At 47.5% G+C, this 18,584-nt stretch overlaps 1 protein-coding gene and 1 pseudogene across 4 annotated transcripts in view; both read left to right on the top strand.

Moving 5' to 3' along the window:
* The window catches only part of LOC147905313 (uncharacterized), a 109,602-nt gene that overhangs the window by 62,594 nt on the left and 28,424 nt on the right, over nt 1-18,584 (top strand). The gene's annotated exons all lie outside the window — the stretch shown is intronic.
* On the top strand, nt 15,805-17,385 carry LOC147905314 (uncharacterized; annotated as a pseudogene).

Below are 18,584 nucleotides of genomic sequence, written 5' to 3'. Positions count from 1 at the left end.
GTCATAAGCTTTTTCAAAATCCAACAGTAGAATGGCAAGATTCTGGCCACTCTGCACGGCCCACTCTGAAGCTTCCCAGAAAGAAAAAATGTTATCAAAAATACTTCTGCCATGCACGAATCCCGTCTGAGTGTCGTGGATAAGATCAGGGAGAAGTGGCTGCAATCGGAGGCTGATCGCCTTGGCCAGAATCTTGTAACAAGTCCCCAGAAGTGTGATAGGCCTCCACTGGGACAATAAATTTCTGCTACCTCCTTTTGGGATAAGGTGGATGAGGCCCTCTGTAAGCGATTCAGGCATCTCGCCAGAGTCCCAAATGGCCTGCATGGCTGAAGTAATATAGTCTCCAATCATATCCCAAAATGCAATGAAAAAAGACGGAGTGAGGCCATCTAAACCTGGGCACTTGCCCTTGTGAAGGGCTGAAAGTGCAGTCCTGAACTCTGTGTTGGTGAAAGGTGCGTCAAGTAGAACATGCAAATCCGGATTCACCAACACTGGGATACTCTGCCAAATAGCCTGTCTAGCATCCTCTATATCGTGTGTCTCAGGATCAGCAGTAAGGAGGGTGGCATAGAAATCTGAAGCTATGCGTAAGACGTCATCTGGCTCTGTCTGTAAAACCCCATGTGAGTCAATAAGCTGAGATACACTCTCTCTACTATGTCTAGGGCCAAGAGTAGAGAAGAAGTGTTTATTGACTCTACCACCCATCTGAATCCAGAAGGACTCCCGTGCATAAAAGGCATACTCTGCTCTCTGATCAAGCAATAACTGCAAGTGAGCCCTCGCTGCAGCAAGGCGCTCCTGAATCCAAGCATCTGAAGGCCGTTTCTGCTCTTCCCTCTGCAAAGCTGCTAACTGCTGGCGAACACCAATCTCACGTCTGAGAATATCTCGTCTCCTGGTAGAAGCAACTGAGCAGTAAAAGTCACTAATACCAGAGAGGGCAGCGGCTAAATGTGAAGGATGTGGCTGCCCTCCCTGGACATGAGCAAACCATACCCGTAGGGCTGCCTCTGTAAGGTCCTCCTCTGTGTAAAAGGCATCTGGGATCCTGATGCTGGCTGATCGGCCTCTCAAGTGAGGCTCTGAGATAGCCAAAACAACAGGGAAATGGTCTGAGGTGGAAACCCCTGCAGCAATGCATACCGATCCCCCTCTGTCAAGTGCCCAGTCATCTACATAAAATCTGTCAATGCGTGCATGAATAGGCATCTGTTGCCTCCTGTTCGACCAAGAGAACAGGAGGGACTGTGGCTGAATAAGAAAGGCATCATCACACCAAGTATCTCTGCCACAGAAATGGAAAAGGAAGGCATCCCAAGCTGCTCTCTCCAAAGAGTGAAGTCCGCCTTCTCTACCCCCTTTTTTGTCTGAAGGTAACTCGACCATGTTAAAGTCACCTCCAATCACCCAAGAATCCACAATGGGGGCCCAGGAGAGCAAAGTCTTCCACATAAGGACACGTTCCCCTCTAATGTTGGAGGCATATAGGTTGAGGAAGCCAACCTTACGCCCTCCAATCAAGAGAATAATCCACTGAGCTCTAGAGGGGATAATGACTCCGTGCCCAACAACTAAGGGGAGAACCGACTGCGAAACTGAAATAGAAGTGCCTCCCCTAGTGCCCAATGCAGGCGACCAAAAAGTATGTCCTGAGAGCAACTTGCCTGACTTGGCACAATCTCTATAATCCAGCTTGTGCTCTTGAATAAATAATATATCAATGGGACCACCAGTAACACCTGGATGAAGCTGATCCCGGATCAGCTGTCTGCGGCGGCGATGTGGGACGCCACCTAGGCCCTGTATGTTCCAACTGATAATCCTCATCGACGGGAGGATGTAGAGTGGAACACCTTACCCGACCTAGTGGCGGAAACAAACCCCTCAACAGGGGAAGACCTCCTGGATGGAGGGAAGGAACCCAGTGGAGGAAAGTCAATAGGGGAAAGAATCCTGGCACCTGAAGAAGAAGCCCTGTCAATAGGAAATCCAACCACTGGCTCCCCAAAAGTAGCGGGAACAAACTCCTCCTCTGGGAAATCTGAACTCTCTGCCAAGGCTGAAAATGAGTTCCTGTGGAGCAATCCAGACACCGGAGTACGAAGGATCCCTTGTGAGGGAAGAGGATCAACAGTGTAAGCTATCCCCTTCCCCCTGTCTAAGGGAGGGAGTGAGGAAGGCTCTCTACCCGGTGTCTGCCCAGCCGCGGAAATCTCTCCGTCCTCAAGAGGAACATCTGGCAGTGCTGGATCTAAGGAAGAAGCTGCAACTGGGGAGGAGGTCGAAGCTTCAGCGTCTCGAACTGTGCAAGGTGAGACAGGAAGGACAGCTCGAGGTGAAGCAGAATCTACTAAGGTACCCTCGTGAACTGAAGGAGGGACCTGCACACGTACTGGAACCCACTGTAAAGCGTCACGTGTGCCTGAGGGAGGTGGGGGTCGAGGAGCAGGACCTGTACCACCCCCCTGGTGAGGCCGAGGAATAGGTACTGAACCTGTACCACCACCTGACTGAGCAGGACCGCCACGTGAAGAATGAGGAGCAGGAGCTGGACCTGTACCACCCCTCTGTCGAGGTCGAGGGGCAAGTGCCGGGTCTAATCTCCCCCCCTGTCCCCCCTGTCGATGTCCTGAGGCGGTAGCTGTACCAGAGGTCTTCTTAGGCCTTTTCTTCTTTCTGGGACAATCCCTGGCAAAGTGTCCCGAGGTCCTGCAAATCCTGCACTGGTCCTGCCTGCCTGAAATCTCCACTCTCTGGCGAAAAAAGGAACCATCCGGGCGCTGTATCATGACGTGGTCCATCTCGAGGTTAGGATCCTTGCAAAGGACCCTAACTCTAGGAACCCCATCAGCCTTGGTTGCCTCTGCTGCAGTCAATGGCAACCCAGGGAGGGGTGGGATCTCAGCAACTACGCCAAAATGCTCCCCAATAACAGAAAGAAGTCGATAGTAGACCTGGGGAAGCCCGGGGAACCTGATGAAGAGCGAAAAGAATTTCTTATCTGCCTCAACTGGGTCGAAACCAAGGTGAAAGGCTTCAAAGAAGATCTTCCTGTGTCCCAGGTGTAAAAGCTCGGCCTTGAGCACAGTGCTCGCAGCCTCTGGAGTGTCAAAAACAACCTGGAAGAAACCTCGTCCCAGAAGGCGAACATCTACCAATCGAGGAGCGAGGTCTGGGGGGAGAGCCGCAAGCATCCAGTCTCTGGCTTGGGATCTGGAAGGGTGAGACCCGAAGATGCGTGCTAACAAAGTGGTAGAGCACTCAATCTCTACATCCTTCCTGAGCTGCTGCAACTCGTCTTTAGAGAATGTGATAGTTTTCGCGGCCGGTGGAGATGGAGTAGGATTGGCTGACGGGGAATCCATCGCCAATCAAGGTGAGGAGGCCGACTCGAACAGGAAAAAAGGCTCCTTCCGTTCCAAAAAAAAACTGCAAGGGGCAAGGGAGGGGAAAGGAGGCTAGGAGGAAGCAGGGGGGAAGGGGAGGGAAGGAGGAGAGGGGCTAAGGCTGAGAGGGGAGAGGGGCAAGGAGGGAGGGGAAGGGAGAGGAGAAGAAAGGGAGGAGTGAGAGGAGGAGAGGGGGCGGGAGAGCAAGCAGGGAGGGGGCGGGACAGCAGGGGAGGGGGCGAGACAGCAGGGAGAGGGAGCGGAGCAGCAGGGGAGGGGGCGGGACAGCAGGAGAGGGGGCGGGACAGCAGGGAGAGGGAGCGGAGCAGCAGGGGAGGGGGCGGGACAGCAGGAGAGGGGGCGGGACAGCAGGGAGAGGGAGCGGAGCAGCAGGGGGGAAGGGGCGGAGGCAGGGGGAGAGGGGGAGCAGCAGGGAGAGGGGGCGGAGCAAGGGGGGAGGGTACGGAGCAGCAGGGAGAGGGGGCGGGACAGCAGGGGGCAGAGGGGAGCAGCAGGGGGGAGGGGCGAAGGCAGGGAGAGGGAGCGGAGCAGCAGGGGGGAGGGGACGGAGGCAGGGAGAGGGGAGGGGGAGCAGCAGGGGAACGGGGAGGAGCAGCAGCTCATGTGGATGTGGGATCCGCTTTTTGATTCGTCTGCCTCTCTTCTGACTCATTGTCCGGTTTGGATTACCATCAAAGTGTTGCCTCTGCCTCTTCTTCAGCATCTTCCTACTCTTGCAGCTTTTTTGGGGAGGCCTCTACATATTCCGAGAGAGGAGTTTTTGCAGGCTACTCGGGATGTTCGCCTTTGTATTTTATGGGATATGATGCAGCCCGTGCCCTCTACTTTGGATCTTGATTTGGGATTTGCTCTTCCGATGCGCATTAGGTTGCATTTTGCCTCTTTTCCTATAGCATGTTATCGGTGCCGGCAGGTTGGTCATTTTGCACGTGCTTGCCCTTCGCCTTCCATGACCACTCCTCTTGTTCCTTCTTCAACTGTAAAGTGTACTCTTCCTTCTCCTCCGGTTTCCGCTAAGGCTTTACTAGATAAGCCTTCTTTTACTGCTCCGAAGCATTACTAGAGGAAGGTAGAAAAATCACAGGTTAATCTTCCTCTTGCTAAAGAAGTTCAGGATCCGGCTCTTGTTGAGCATCATCAGCCTCCTTCTCCTCTAGATATGGATGTGTCCCTTGCAAAGGGGATCATACAGGATGCTGCACATGCTCTTTCTCAGGTTGTGATCCTCGAATTGAAGCTGAAATGCTGAGTCCTGCTTTATCAGATGCATCTCTTTCGTCGGAGGATACAGATGTTAATCTAGCTCCTTTGCCTCTGATGCTTGTGCCAGAGTCTCCTTCTGTTTGGGATACAGAAGTGCCCTTTTTAGTGGAATCTTTTCATCCCATGTTACAATAGGTTTTTGACCCTGTGTGAGGCACAGAGATTCAGCAGAATGTGGACATCGGTGGCAAATAGCAGAGACAATATGTCTATGCGCGAGTAACTGCCCAGATGAAAAAACGCCAAGTAGGACTCGCCAGAGGAAAACTTGTTGCTGAAGAGGGACTTTATAATGCCAAAGGAGACGCAGCCGCTTTCTCCACCACTTTGATGGGTGATCTATATGCCAAACAGAATTGGCTTTGTCAGAAACCCAAGACGGAGGTAACAACATTTTATACAGAGAAGGCACTGTGATATGTGAGCTTCAAAGGACGGGCTGAAGAGAAGGAAGAATGGAGAGTCCAATCCTCAAGCCTATCCTGAAGTTCCAAACGAGGTACTGGCAAGAAAGGTTGAAGCATCTCTGAAATTTTGTGCCATAAAGGATGATAATGAGCTCCCAAATCATACTTGCTAGCAGCTGCAGAAAAAGATAAAAGAGTGCCATCGTCCTGAAGTACATCCGCCATAGAAGCAATACCTTTGAGAGAGATAAAATGAGAACACTTGGGTTCTTGTATAGCCAAAGGGGGGTGGAATACTTTGGACCAATAAATATTCTTAGCCCTCAAGGAATTTCCCAACAAAGAATCTTTGCCATTTCATTCCAAGTGGGATAAAATATGCTTCCAATCAAGAAGCAAACGAGAGACAAAAGGGCAGCCTCGGATCTTGCCTTGAATAGAGCCAAGTAGAAAATCCCACTATGTAGGCTGCCAATGCCCAAAAGCAGAAGTATTAATATGCAATAGAAGAGAGCGGATCATGAAAGCCCAAGGCTGATCCCCTTGCATAAACTGCAACATCATTTTCCCCTTGTGAGCAAGTATATGCACTTGAATATTGAGTATGTTCAAACCCCCGTGCGTCTTTAGAAAACAGACACGATGCATAGAGAGTAATCTGAGACTTTTTTTGCTATTGTTTGAACGCCAAAAAATCTCCATAAGGAAGCCAGATTTGCCTTACTAAACATAATGAGGGGCAGATAGAATTGTATGTATGCTATCAAAATGGATTGCGTTATTCGCAAATGAACATGTAATGGCCAAGTTGCAAGCTTCCAATATTCAAGTTTTTTCCTCAGGTTTGTGAGCACCCAATTAGTTTGTTGAGAACGAGTGAGCCCCCAACCTAGAAAGAAGCCAAGATGTCGAATCAATTGAGAAGGTGGAACAATTTCCCCAGGCCATAAAAGACTATGCCAATCTTTAGCATGCAACGGCAAGAGCTTGGATTTCTGAAAATTCACATGAAAACTAGTAGCCAAGCCATATGTAGAAAGAGCCTGCATAAACAAGGAGAAATTGCTCTGAGTATTTTTCGGGGTAGAGAAAGAATCATCAGCATATGCTTGAGCGATCATGCTGCGTCCGCTAGGAATTTCCAATCCATACAACATGCCGGTGTCCAAAAGGTGGTCCATATATTGAAGCATTGGATGAGTGACTATGGCAAATAGTAAAGCACTAAGGGGACAGCCTTGTCGAACAGAACAACCAAGAGTCCATGTTGTAGAAATATTCCTTGAAAGTATGTAGGCAGCTTTACTATCTTGATATAGCCAATTGATAACTTGCTGCATTTTTTTGCCAAATCCCAAGGCAAATGATGCATTAATGGAAACATGTAAATGTCAATAAAATGCTTGCATCTGGAAAAAGATTATGCTCACAGCATTGTTTGTGAAATAAAGTCCCACTGAATAGTGTCAAAAGCTTTGGCAATATCAACTTGCAATAGCAAAACATCCTGCTCATATTCTATTCCAACATAGACATTAGCAATGTTGTCTATGATATGCCTACGAGGAACAAAACCATATTGTGCAGGATGCAATCCATCATGCAAATAGCCATTTATCCGATCAACAATCATTTTGGTAGTAATTTTGTAAATAACTGGCTTCAAAAGAGGCCAATATTCTAAGAAAAACTCAACTGTAAGACCATCCCATCCTGGAGATTTCCATCTACCACAAGATTTGATTGCATCTGACAATTCCCTTTCAATAAAAGGTTCCTTGAGTAGTGGAGATAATAGGAGAGACATGTTGTAAAAGCAGATTTCTTGCAGACAAAACCTGTTGTGAAGGAGGATCTGCATAACCAAACTGCTGAGAGAAATGATGTACACAAATAGAAGCAAGCTGTGACCGTGATGTAGTCCATGAACCATTAGGCATAAGCACCTTGCAAATGTTTGTGCTTAATCTCTTCTGATGCAAGCTTTTAAAAAATTGTTTGGAAGAACAACCTTTATCTATGAAAGCTCTTTGTCTTGCTCTGGTCTCCCATTTGGCAAGGTTCCTGTGATCATTGATTTGGAGACAATGTTTAGCTTGGCATAGTGTTGTTTGCTCATGCAAGAACAAAGGATGAAATTGACTGAGTTCAGTGAGGTCTTGGCAAGTCAATTTAGCTTGAGCAACAGTTTCCCTCAAAGTCTTCATGTAAGACTTGCCATAACCTCTAATTACAACTTGCATTTTGGAAACAAAAGAACCCCATGCATTATCAATATCAAAGTGGCTCTGAGAAAACAGAGATTGATAGGCATTAGTAACCATTGCCTTGAAAGTAACATGCTGCAAATAGCTATTGTTCACAATGAGATGTTGCCTTTGAGGCAGTCTATCATATGGCATATCATGAAAAGATAGCCTCAACCATAACGGTGCGTGATCTGAATGCAAAGGCATAGTCAACCCACATTTTGCATGTGAAATTATCATTTTGTTGCGGGGCTACGCTATACCAACGATCCAGACGTGCCTGGTAAGAAGAAAGGGCATTATGTTGAAAAGTGTATCCAGGTGACAAAGGTTGCAATTCCTTTCAAAGATCAACCAAATCAAGATGAATCAGTAATTGAGACCATGCATGCCTTTTAGAGGTTAACATGTGAGTATTTCTTGATGTATTGTTACTCTGTTGCGGAGCATTATTCAAATCCCCACATATAAAGGCATGATATCTCCATGGATATCGGTGCATGGCATCCCAAATTGCACTTCTAGCCCAAGAAGATTGAGGTGCATATACAGAAGCAAATTCAAACACCTCGCCTTGAATGATGCATTGAAGAATAATCCATCTGCCTTGATTGTCATTTAAAGCAATAACTAGCTGAAGCTCATGCTTAATCAGAATGACTACACCTGAGAAAGAGAGTGCTCCCCAGCATAAAAGATATCATAGCCGCAATAATGACGTGTCTTTCTTGCATAGACATGCTGATTGTGTTCTTGTAATGCCACTATATCAGGCTGAAATCGCTTGATATACAGCCACATAGATTTCCATTTCCTACTGTCGCACATCCCCTGAACATTTAAGGTAAGGCATTTGATATGAGCAAGCATATTTACAGATATTTATAGGAAAAAAAAGTTATGTACAGCAGCAACCTTTAGGATGTCAGCCGTGCATTTCTACCTCAGGGTCAGGGCCTCTTCCCTGAGAATAAACATCCACCTGAGGATTGGACAGCAATGCAGCAACCTCTTCTTCAGGGAAGAGGGTTCTGCTAGCTGTCACTGCAGCCCACGTGATTCCAATGCCTGAGTTGACCTTTGGAGAATTTCCACTAGAAGATGCACCATTCCAAGTGTGAGGGGGTGGAGGTCTTCTAACAGAAATAACTTTTCTTGGACTTTGCCATCCATCAATTTTGGTCCTTTTGCTGAAAGTTGAATAGCAGGAAGTGAAGGGGAAGAAGCATTCCCCTTTGAAACAAGTGGGGCTTTGCCATTATCCGGATTCACAAAAAGCTGTCTATTACCTTTATTTTTATTCCCAATAGAGGTAGGAGCATCCTTATTGGGCATCTGAGCAAGCAAAGTAGCAGGAGGCATTTTATGTTGACTCATTGGACACTGCGAAGCTTTGCCGAAATTTTTTACATTCAAAACAAGCCCTTGCAAACAATCCCTATTTCAATTTATAAAATGCACTTCCCATGTCAACATTGTTCACCGTGTGACTGAATAAGGCTCCGGTGTGGGATTATCAGTATCCCAGAGAATGAAAATCGATTAGAGTTGCCGTTAGGCCGCAGTGGGTAAACCACTTTGCCTAAAGTTGCTGCAATTTTAGGCAAGAGTGAAGCCATGCATTGCAGGAAGTCTACAGCTTCAACCCAGACCGGACATCGATGTCAAATCAGAGCCTGATAATCCCTTGTGGGGGACCATGGCAAAACGTGCACCATTTGCTGCCCAAAAAAGAGTGGCGAATGTTCCAAAAGCATTTTCCTGTGAATCTCATCTACCATAATGACCTCAAAAAAGCCTTTGGCTGCATAGTGTACCTTACGAACAAATGAGTCAGCTAGTGTTCGGGTCAACCATTTGCCTACCTCTACAGCAGGTGGCATCCGACTTGGGAAAAATAAAATGACTGCATTTTTGGCATATTCTCTAATTGGATCCACAATTTCATCCACTTCAACCATGAGACCAACGGATGGAACAGAGTCTTTCCACTCTTTCCTTGTGTTTGCAAATCCTTCGTGCATGACATCATACACCAGTTGTGCTTCAACAGAATCATGCACGGGGTCATGTTGACACTCAGCCTGCTTTTGCTTTTTGCATTGAGCCGATCGATCCTTTTGAAAAGTTTTTTCATAGGAGTATTCAGCCATGTCTTCTGAAAGAGATGGAACCCAAAAAGGGGGTACCTGTAAAGTAATAAAAGAGAAAAAACAGTCGCGAAAAAACAGCCCTCAAAGAAAAAGGAAATAGTGTATTTGCAAGGAGAAGGAGAGGGAAGAAATATTTAAGGATTTAGAGAGAAGAAAGACAAGTTCACAAAAGAGGCGAAAACCTATCCCAAAATCAACCCAGATCACAACAGAGAAAGGGCAAAGCAGCAAGGATATGAAAGACACGAAAATCAGCAACAAAAACAGCAAAAGGAGTGAAGGGAGACCCAAAACGATATGCAGCAGCAGGTGTGAAGTCAAAACTGACGATGAATGCTCTTCCCAAGGCCCGCAGGTACAGCAGAGACTAGCAGCAACAGTCCGTACAAATGTACAGTTCCGTATAGGTTGTACGGAGGATGTACAGACAGGCAAGGAGGTCGAAAAGGGGTTCCGTACAAAAGGGGTTCCGTACAGGTTGTACGGAGGATGTATGGACAGGTAAGGAAGCTGAAAAGGGGCCGTGAGAAGGTACAGCTTGTACACACACACGCACACACATTTTTGGATGCAAATTTATTTTACAAGAGACAGCTCCCAAAGAGGAAACTTGCAATTACAGCATCAAAAGATCTCGATATATGACAAGTAAAAGTGGAATCTATCTAGGGAACACATAGACAATTAAGAGATGTGAGCTGCTTCAACAACAACAGTGACTGGAGATCTTGTACATTGGAGAGAGCTCTTGTTCTAAGACTCTAAGGATTGTATTGCTACTTTGCAAGCTTCAATACAACTTGTTAATATTGCACTTTGTCCTACTTTGAGCTCACACGAAGCAGCGATATGTGAAATTCGTGGTTGATTGGTTCTCTTGATTAAGAGTGAGTTAGGATGCCATCTTTTGGGTGAATAATCCCTTTGTTATGAGAATTGGAACTGCTATGTTTGAGATCATTTGATAGTTATCTCGTGAGATAGAATCAAAGCGGGTTAGAGAGAGAGAGAGAGAGAGAGAGAGAGAGAGAGAGTTGGTCTCCCGAACCCGAAGTGTTTCCTTAAATCCTTTGCCAAAGCTAAGCTCTGGAGGAAGTTTGAGCACAAATGGTGGTGGACCTTGAAAGATATGAGCGTTCAAACCCCTACAGCCATAAATCTCAGAGTGCCTATAACTTTTGACCAGATAAGAATTTTGTGAAACCCTTGATAGGGTGACCATGCTCACAAAGTTTTGTAGCAATTGGATACAAGGTGTGTGACAACTTACACTTGCAAACTGTCTGGGCTGTCAACAACTAGTGCTGATAACTCCAAATGTGGAAGGAGTTTGGATACATGCTTTGGTATGTGGAAGCATCTCATATAGAGATATAATCCTACAAAGTTTTGCTGCTTTTGAAGCCTTTATAGCAGAGTTATGCATGTTTTTCTATTTCAGGCTGTTTGCAGTGAACAGAAGAGTTTAGAGGGGTATGTTGGCAAATGAATTTGCCTTGATGTAAGTGATCCTTAGGTGAGTTTTAGCATACTTTGAATGCAATATCAGTGCTTAGAAGAGTGCTTAGTGGATGCATAAAAGCTGGCCCATTATGCTGGAAGTCCTGGATATAAATATTGGTATTAGAGCAAAGTTTTTTGCGCGTTTGAAAGTAAAAGTTTGTGAAAAGCAAGTTTGTAATTGAAGAAAGTGAGATAGGTTAGCATGGTGTGCCAAAGGAGGAAACACAACAGCAGCAGAGTTGAGGAGCAAATGAGCAAATCGAAGAAAGCGAGATAGGTTAGCTGATGCTTCTAGATTGAAATGATGTTCACGGGTTCCTCCTTATCAAGTAAAGATTGATGGCTGAGGAAGTTGAGATGGCCTCTTCTAGTGACAGAGGGGATAAGGGAAACGGCACCTCAATTGTTGAGGTGACGGGCTCGTGACATGTCGAGAAGGGGCTGTCATAGATTTGTGGCACAGGTGGCGGCTGTGTCGAAAGATTTAGGAAATCATTGCCAGGATGTGGATATGCAGGGCTGGGATGAGACAGACATTCTTGGCCAATTTCTCTCCTACCCTAGCTTTACCCTGCACTTAGAAGAAAAGGGTATGTTACATGACTCCCAAATAGTTTGATGTAGTTAGACGCTTTCTTGTTGAGCTCGGTGGATCTGTAGAATCGAGTCGAAGACGTGTAGAGTCGAGCCAAAAGCTTGATAATGGCAGAACTAGAAGCCCATAGGTCGAACTCCCTCCCAAAAGGGAGCTCAGAAGCCGAAAGAAAATGTTGTGCAGTGGGCCCTAGCCAATGAAACAGGAGCCAAGCCCATGCACGAAGTGCAAAGTAAATTCTCCTACGTCGTAGGAAGGTGGCTCAAGGAGCTTCTTCAAAGCACCAACTGTCTTGAAACTATCCTCATGGGAGCCGCTCAGCCGTAGTGCCAAAAAGTTCTTCAATAAAGCTACATCCCAAGCGCATGCGGATGCTTAGGAAGAACGTCGACCGTACGAGACAAGCCAAGGGGCTCTTCGACTGGATGGGGGATACCTTTTAGGGAAGATTCCTAGTGTGAAAGTACATTCGGGGTTACCCAACGAGACGCTAAGAGCAAACACAATTGTCGGCTATGTGCATGGCCTTCGACCTCGAGCAATTTTTTTTCAAAGGTTGGGTTAGAAACATGTGGACAAAGTGTCACCAAGTTGTAAATACTCCAAGTCAAAGTTTTAGTTGACCATTTATTTGATCATAATTATAGAGTTCTCCATTTATTTAATTATGGTCAAAGAGTTATTTTCTATTGGTCAAAGTTACTTAACTTTGTTTTTTTCTTTTCAAAGAAAGGAATCTTTTATTAATGCTTGAAAAACTTCATACAAAACAGCAGCCCTGAAGGTGCTGAGTATCGAGAAAAACCAGGAAAAGGCTGAAAGAAAAAAACGGGCATGTTTCAGAGAAACCCAGCTCATTGCCTAGGGAATCTCTAATATTGGGGCTAATAGCCAAGTGGGGGGACTATACAACCAGCGAATCCCTTGTGGAGTGACGATATAGAAGACTCTTGCAGGCCAAGCCTTGCAAAAACGAGCTCGCTGCTCAATAGTCGCTCTAGAGCCTGGAGTCCCATGCTTCTAGGTGGAGAGTAGAGTATAGATGATATCCTGCCAGATGGCGACCATGGTAGTCGAGGGTGGAACTTAGTGCTCACCCATCACAAGACTGCAACGAGCCACCCAGATGTTCCAGGTAGTGATGCTGGCTACCACCTCCCAAACGTTGTCCTCCGAAGGAGAGAGGGGAGCTAGGCTATCCGGAGGGACTGCCTCATGGAGCGCTATCCTCTGTATGCTTGACCTTGTATCTGGTAGGCTGGGGAGACCTCATCAATCTGGAACGTGTGTCCTCTCTCCGTCAACCAGGCCACCATCCCCTAGGTGTAGTCCCTGTGGAGGCTCTGCATGCGTTTCATGATCCGGAGGGCTCCCATCCAGATCCTCACTGCTCTGCGACAGCTCCACGAGTAGTGCGGAATCGTCTCCAGGAAACCACGAGAGCAATAGTGGCACTGCCCCTCCACTCGCATCTGCTCCAACCACGGTCCGATGGGTAAGCCGGGCGGCCAGCCAGAAGAAGTAGGATATCTTCCTCGGCCGCAAACTGGACCATAGCCGTGTCCAAAACCTAGAACGGACATCCTGGGGCACTCTGTGGGTCACCCAATGTCGCTCCCTCGAGGGGTCCATCTCGAAGAGTCCATCTGAAGCCTCTTGCCAATCTGTGTGGTATATGAAAGGAAGGGCATCTCATCCATTTGCTCGGCAAGGCCACCCCTGGAGGGTCAGAACCACTCTATTGGATTCCACTGGACCTCCCTCAAGGGTCTATCCTCCCACAGCCAGAGATGCCATTTGGGGGCATCCTGCTTTGAAATACTGAGAGGGTCGATGTGCCAATCCTTCCCCAAATGTCCCACCACTTTGATCATCTGTAGGTGAATCCCATCAAGACTCCCATCCATCTCCGGGTCCCTCTCTGTGAGCGGATGGAGTATGCCTCCCGATTTGACATGGTAGAAGCCGGGGTGCGTGTCATCATCATCCTCAAAGGGACACCAGTCCGAGAAAACTTCCCCAACTAAGTGTTGTCCCTCCACCTGTGAAGTCCCTCCCATCAGGACGACTCAGGGATGGCTAGGTCAATCTCTCTCATCCGCTGCCTTGCCCCTCGTAGATGCGCTACGGCGCCAAGTCTCGCCTCTGCCTCCATGGGTAATCTGCTCCATTTGTCGCTTTTGCATGACTTGCATCATGCACAGGATGGCGAAGCAAACTCTATCTTCTGTGACAGCCAGAGTTGCATCGCCATAGCCAACAATCCTGTCTTTCATGCCCCCATGAAACACATTGAAAATCATTATCATTATGTACGGGATTGTATTTCAAATGGCTTTATTGATCTCATCTATTGTCCATTTGAGGACAATGTGGTGGATATCTTCACCAAAGTGGCCCAGGGTTGCCTACGTTTCGTTCCGTACTGTTCCGTACGGTCGCTTGTTTTTTAGGTTTTCGATCGATTAGGGTTTTCGTTTTTTGACCATTTTTTGATTGTTTTCTGCCCGTTTTTGACTGTTTGGGCCAGCCTGTCCTCCAACCCTGCATATATACCCCTCTTACCCCTCCCCCTCTCCCCCAAGCACTCTTGCCTCTCCATCTCCCTAGCCATCAAGCAGCCCGCTGCCCACCTCCTCTCCCTCTCCCTCTCCCTCTCCCTCTCTCCTCTCCATCTCCATCTCCATCTCCATCTCCATCTCCATCTCCATCTCCATCTCCCTCTTTCTCTGCCTCTCCCCCTCCCTCTCCATCAAGCTCTGCCTCCCTCTCCATCAAGCTCCCCTTTCTCCATCACTTCTCCATCTTCATTAATCTCCATCTCCATCAAGCTCCCTCTTCTTCAAGCTCTCTCTCTCTCTCTCTCCATCAAGCTCTCTCTCCATCTCCTTGGGCCTCTCCATCAAGCTCTCTCTCCATCTCGATCCCCCTCTCCCTCTCCATCAAGCTCCCCCTCCATCTCCATCTCCCCCTCCATCAAGCTTCTCTCCATCCCCCTTGGGCCTTTGCATCTCCCTTGGGCATCTCCACCAATCTCCCTCTCCATCTCTCTCTCTCTCCCTCTCCGTCAAGCTCCTCTCCATCTCCCTTGGGCCTCATCATCAAGCTCCCTCTCCATCTCTCTCTCTCTCCCTCTCCATCAAGCTCCTCTCCATCTCCCTTGGGCCCCTCCCTCTCCCTCTCCCTCTCCCTCTCCCTCTCCCTCTTCCTCCCTCTCCCTCTTCCTCCCTTCATATGCCTCACTCACTACGGATCTCCATCGGACAATTTCGGGTATCATCACACCGCCTCCGCATAGAGAGCGGCAGAGCAGAGGGGATTCCTAGGGAGCATCGCTTATGCATACTGTGCGACTGTCAGGAGGTTGAGTTGGAGGAGCACTTTAAGTGTACTATGAGATCCGAGGTCGCTGCCATTGCCTCTTCAGAGACGGCTCCGAGCTCCTTTCGAGATTCCTCGCCTACCTAGATCAGAGATGCCTCGCGGCCTTCATTCACGAGGGAATCCGACATAGAGAGTACTTACTCAGGCGACGGGGCTTGGTCACATCATCAGACACCTCTCAGAGCAGGATCACAGAGTTCTTCCCATCAAGTGACATTGATCGTCCAGTCTCTAGCCGTCGACGTGACAGAGACTCCGACCCGACAATCGCAGCACGACACACGAGACATCGAGGGGACACACAGATCACTCTGGGGGGCCTCTCGTCATTGTTTAGACCCGGGATACGTCCCACGGGAGTCACGGTGGCTCTGATCTTGCACCGAGCCTCGTCTAGGAGACCGAGACGCACGGCACCCCTTGACGGGCACCAACGTCCCATCGCCAGCTATGCACCAGCCAGGGGGACATGACATACGGAGGATTCCGCTCCGCTCCAGTCCGTTTCTTTTCATTGTTACATCCAGATGTATTTGATTATGTATGATTAGACTTAGGATTCAGCACGGGTGATGATGCTCGTTTCAGTAGCTCCACCCTTACTGTGATTTGTATCAGGTTTTCTTTCAGTCTCATAGACCCATCGGTCTTCCGAAGACTCTAATAAAATTTCTTTCTTTGTTTCTTTCTTTCTCCATCAAGCTCCTCTCCATTTCCATCTCTCTCTCTCTTCATCTCCATCCCTTTCTCCAAGCATCAAGATTCAAGTCTCTTCGTCGTTCTCCCTTCTCATCTCTCTCTCTCTCTCTCTCTCTCTCTCTCCCGCTGCCCGCAATGGCACCAACTATTCATGAGGCCTTTTCCTTGCATTGTGCTTACTTTGAGAGAGTGAAAGAGAAGTCCAATGTTTGTAAGTGGAGTTGCAAGTATTGTCCCAAGGCCCAAACTAGTAGTGTGACCGGCCTTCTTATCCATTTGTGCAAGTTGGGTGGGCAATGCGGACCATGCACGGGGATTCCCAGTGACATTTTTCAAGATTGTTGTCAAAAGTACTTACCCTTGAAGCGAAGGAAGAAGACCTCTATGGCACGAGACGAGATGGTGTGCCCGGATAATTCCTCATCCGAAGCGGAGGATGGGGCCTCTCAATCCGTCTCCGTTGCCTCCACTGGGGCTACTATGTCCTTCGGTACGGCATCAAAGAGAATGAAGACAAGTGATGCACCAAGGAGGAGGCAAGCCACTCTTGCCCAAGCCATGGGTGGCCTCTCCGGTCCAGTGTCATTCTTGAAGGAGTGGCAAAGACAAGCTGAATTGAGGTTGCACGTACCGTCATTGAGTGCAATCTCTCTTTCCATGTGCTTCGATGTGACCGGTGGCGAAGAATGGTGAAAGCCATAGCCTCATTTGGTCCATGTGAAGGGTGGGATGCTACAACGACATGCGCACCAAGAAGCTAGATGAAGAGAGGGAGAGAATCAACACATCTCTTGAGCCCGTGCGTGTCGGGTGGGCTAAGTATGGATGCTCCATTCTCTCCGACGGATGGTGTGATAGAAAGAAGAGGGGCATCATCAACATTCTTGTCTCTTGCTCTCTTGGCACATACTTCTTGCAAGCTGTGGATGCGGGAGAGAAGGGAAGGAAAACCACCGCCTCCTTTATCTATCGTCACATTCGGGATGCTATACTTGAGGTAAGTTGAGACTCGAGAGTCATGTAGCAGCTAGCTTCTTATATTTTTTGATCTCCATAAGCAAATCTACTTCTTCTTCTTGAATCTTACAAGCTGAAACTTGTCATGTAGGTCGGTCCCCCAAATGTGGTGCAAGTCGTAATGGACAATGCCTCCAATTGTAGGTCCATGGGTCGCATGCTTGAAGGGGAGTTTCCCTCAACAGTGTGGACTCCATGTGCTAGTCATTGCCTTGATCTTCTCATGAAGGACACTGGTAAATTGCCTTGGGTAAAGACCATTGTGAGTGACGCTTGCTCCATTGTGAGCTTCATCAACTCCAAAAACAAGCTTCTTGCCATCTTTCGTATCTACTCCGACTTGGAGCTCAAGCAGCCATCAAAGACACGATTTGCTGCTATGTGGCTACTTCTTGAGCGGCTCTATGATGTTCAAAACAAGCTCCAAAAGACGATCGTGTCCGATGAATATAAAGAATGGCTTGAAGGAGAGTCCAATGCAACTCAATAAGATGCCAAAGACATTCAACGGCTTTGCTTGAGAGAGTCTTTTTGGCAAGGGGTGAAGGCCATTGTCATTGCCATTACACCCTTGTAAAAGGTATTACGCATGTCGGACATGGAGGGGGCTTTAGGGCTTCTCCATCACGTCATGAAAGAAGCCATTGCAGAGATTAGATCTCCACCGTTCTAGATATGGATATTAGTCCTTCATGGTAACTTATAAACCTACAATCCTAATATCGAATCTTGTTTCTTTGATTTTGAATGTTAATTAATAATCTCGAGTCTAGACTCTAACTTATTGTTATGCTTTAGATATTAGTGATATCTTGGATACCACACCAAAGCGGGATGATATATATATATATATATATATTTTCATGAAAGAGACTTCTATTAAGTAAGAGAAAAAACCCGCGAGAGCAAGCTTAAAGCGGAATACATCATGAAATCATGAGGATAAATAAAATCCCCTCAGAGTGAGGTGGAAAACAACCAAGGCTGAGGTTGAAAGTTCCACCTCAACCTTGTAGCAGTCTCAGAGAAGAAAGGAGAATCCTTTCATTCCCTAAAGAAAGAAGCCCTCCTAGCTGAGGCTGCACAGGAGTCTCCTTGCGTACTCGTCCATACAGCCATCAAAGTATGTACGGTTTCTGTCCAGATACTAGCTAATGTATGCGAGGGATGAACCTGAGTACCCTCCAAAGCCTCTGTGCATCTGGCTCTCCAGATATGCCAGGATGCTATGCTCGCTAGAATCTCCCAAGAAGTATCCATAGAGGCACGTACAGCTGTGAAAGGAAGGTGTGGTACCACATCCAATGAACAGGACTCAATCTGATGACGTCGAACCGAAATGGCCCGAGAGGAGTCAATCTCTCATAGAATACCTGAGGCCCTGTAAGAGAAAGCCAAGCCACTGAGCCCCATGTCATAAAGAATGGGGAGTGGGCAAAGTGACTGAAAATCCTGGCTACCCCTATCCAAATCATCCTGGCTTGTCTGCAATCCCATAAGCAATGCTGAATGTCTCTGAAGCAGAGAGGCAACGAGGGCAAGTAGGGTCGGCTCCGAACTTGGATCTCCAAAGGTTCACTGCAATCCCACCATGGATAGAGAGCCAAAAGAAGATAGTGATCTTTCTATTCCTGTGGGATTTCCAGAGTCTCCTCTAGAAGCATCTCTGCAGATCCGCAATGATATCAAATGTCCCCCAATGAGGAACTCTGGAAGGTCTCCAACCTCTACTACTAATCTGAAATCTCTTGGCATTACTGACCGTGTAACAAAAGAAGGGGATGCTCTTCTCTTGATGCCCTGCGTCAATCCACTCCCACTCTCCGGGGTCCCACTGCAAATACCTGATGGGAACTTCCCCATAGAGCCAAAGCCTCCAAGACCCGGTGGAGAGTAGC

Source organism: Dipteris shenzhenensis, chromosome 1, assembly GCF_047967505.1.
Source record: "Dipteris shenzhenensis isolate YYH24624 ecotype China chromosome 1, Dip_SZ_1.0, whole genome shotgun sequence".
Classification (NCBI taxonomy): domain Eukaryota; kingdom Viridiplantae; phylum Streptophyta; class Polypodiopsida; order Gleicheniales; family Dipteridaceae; genus Dipteris; species Dipteris shenzhenensis.
Note: the sequence above shows the minus strand (reverse complement) of the source record. Positions and strands in the feature narration are given on the sequence as shown.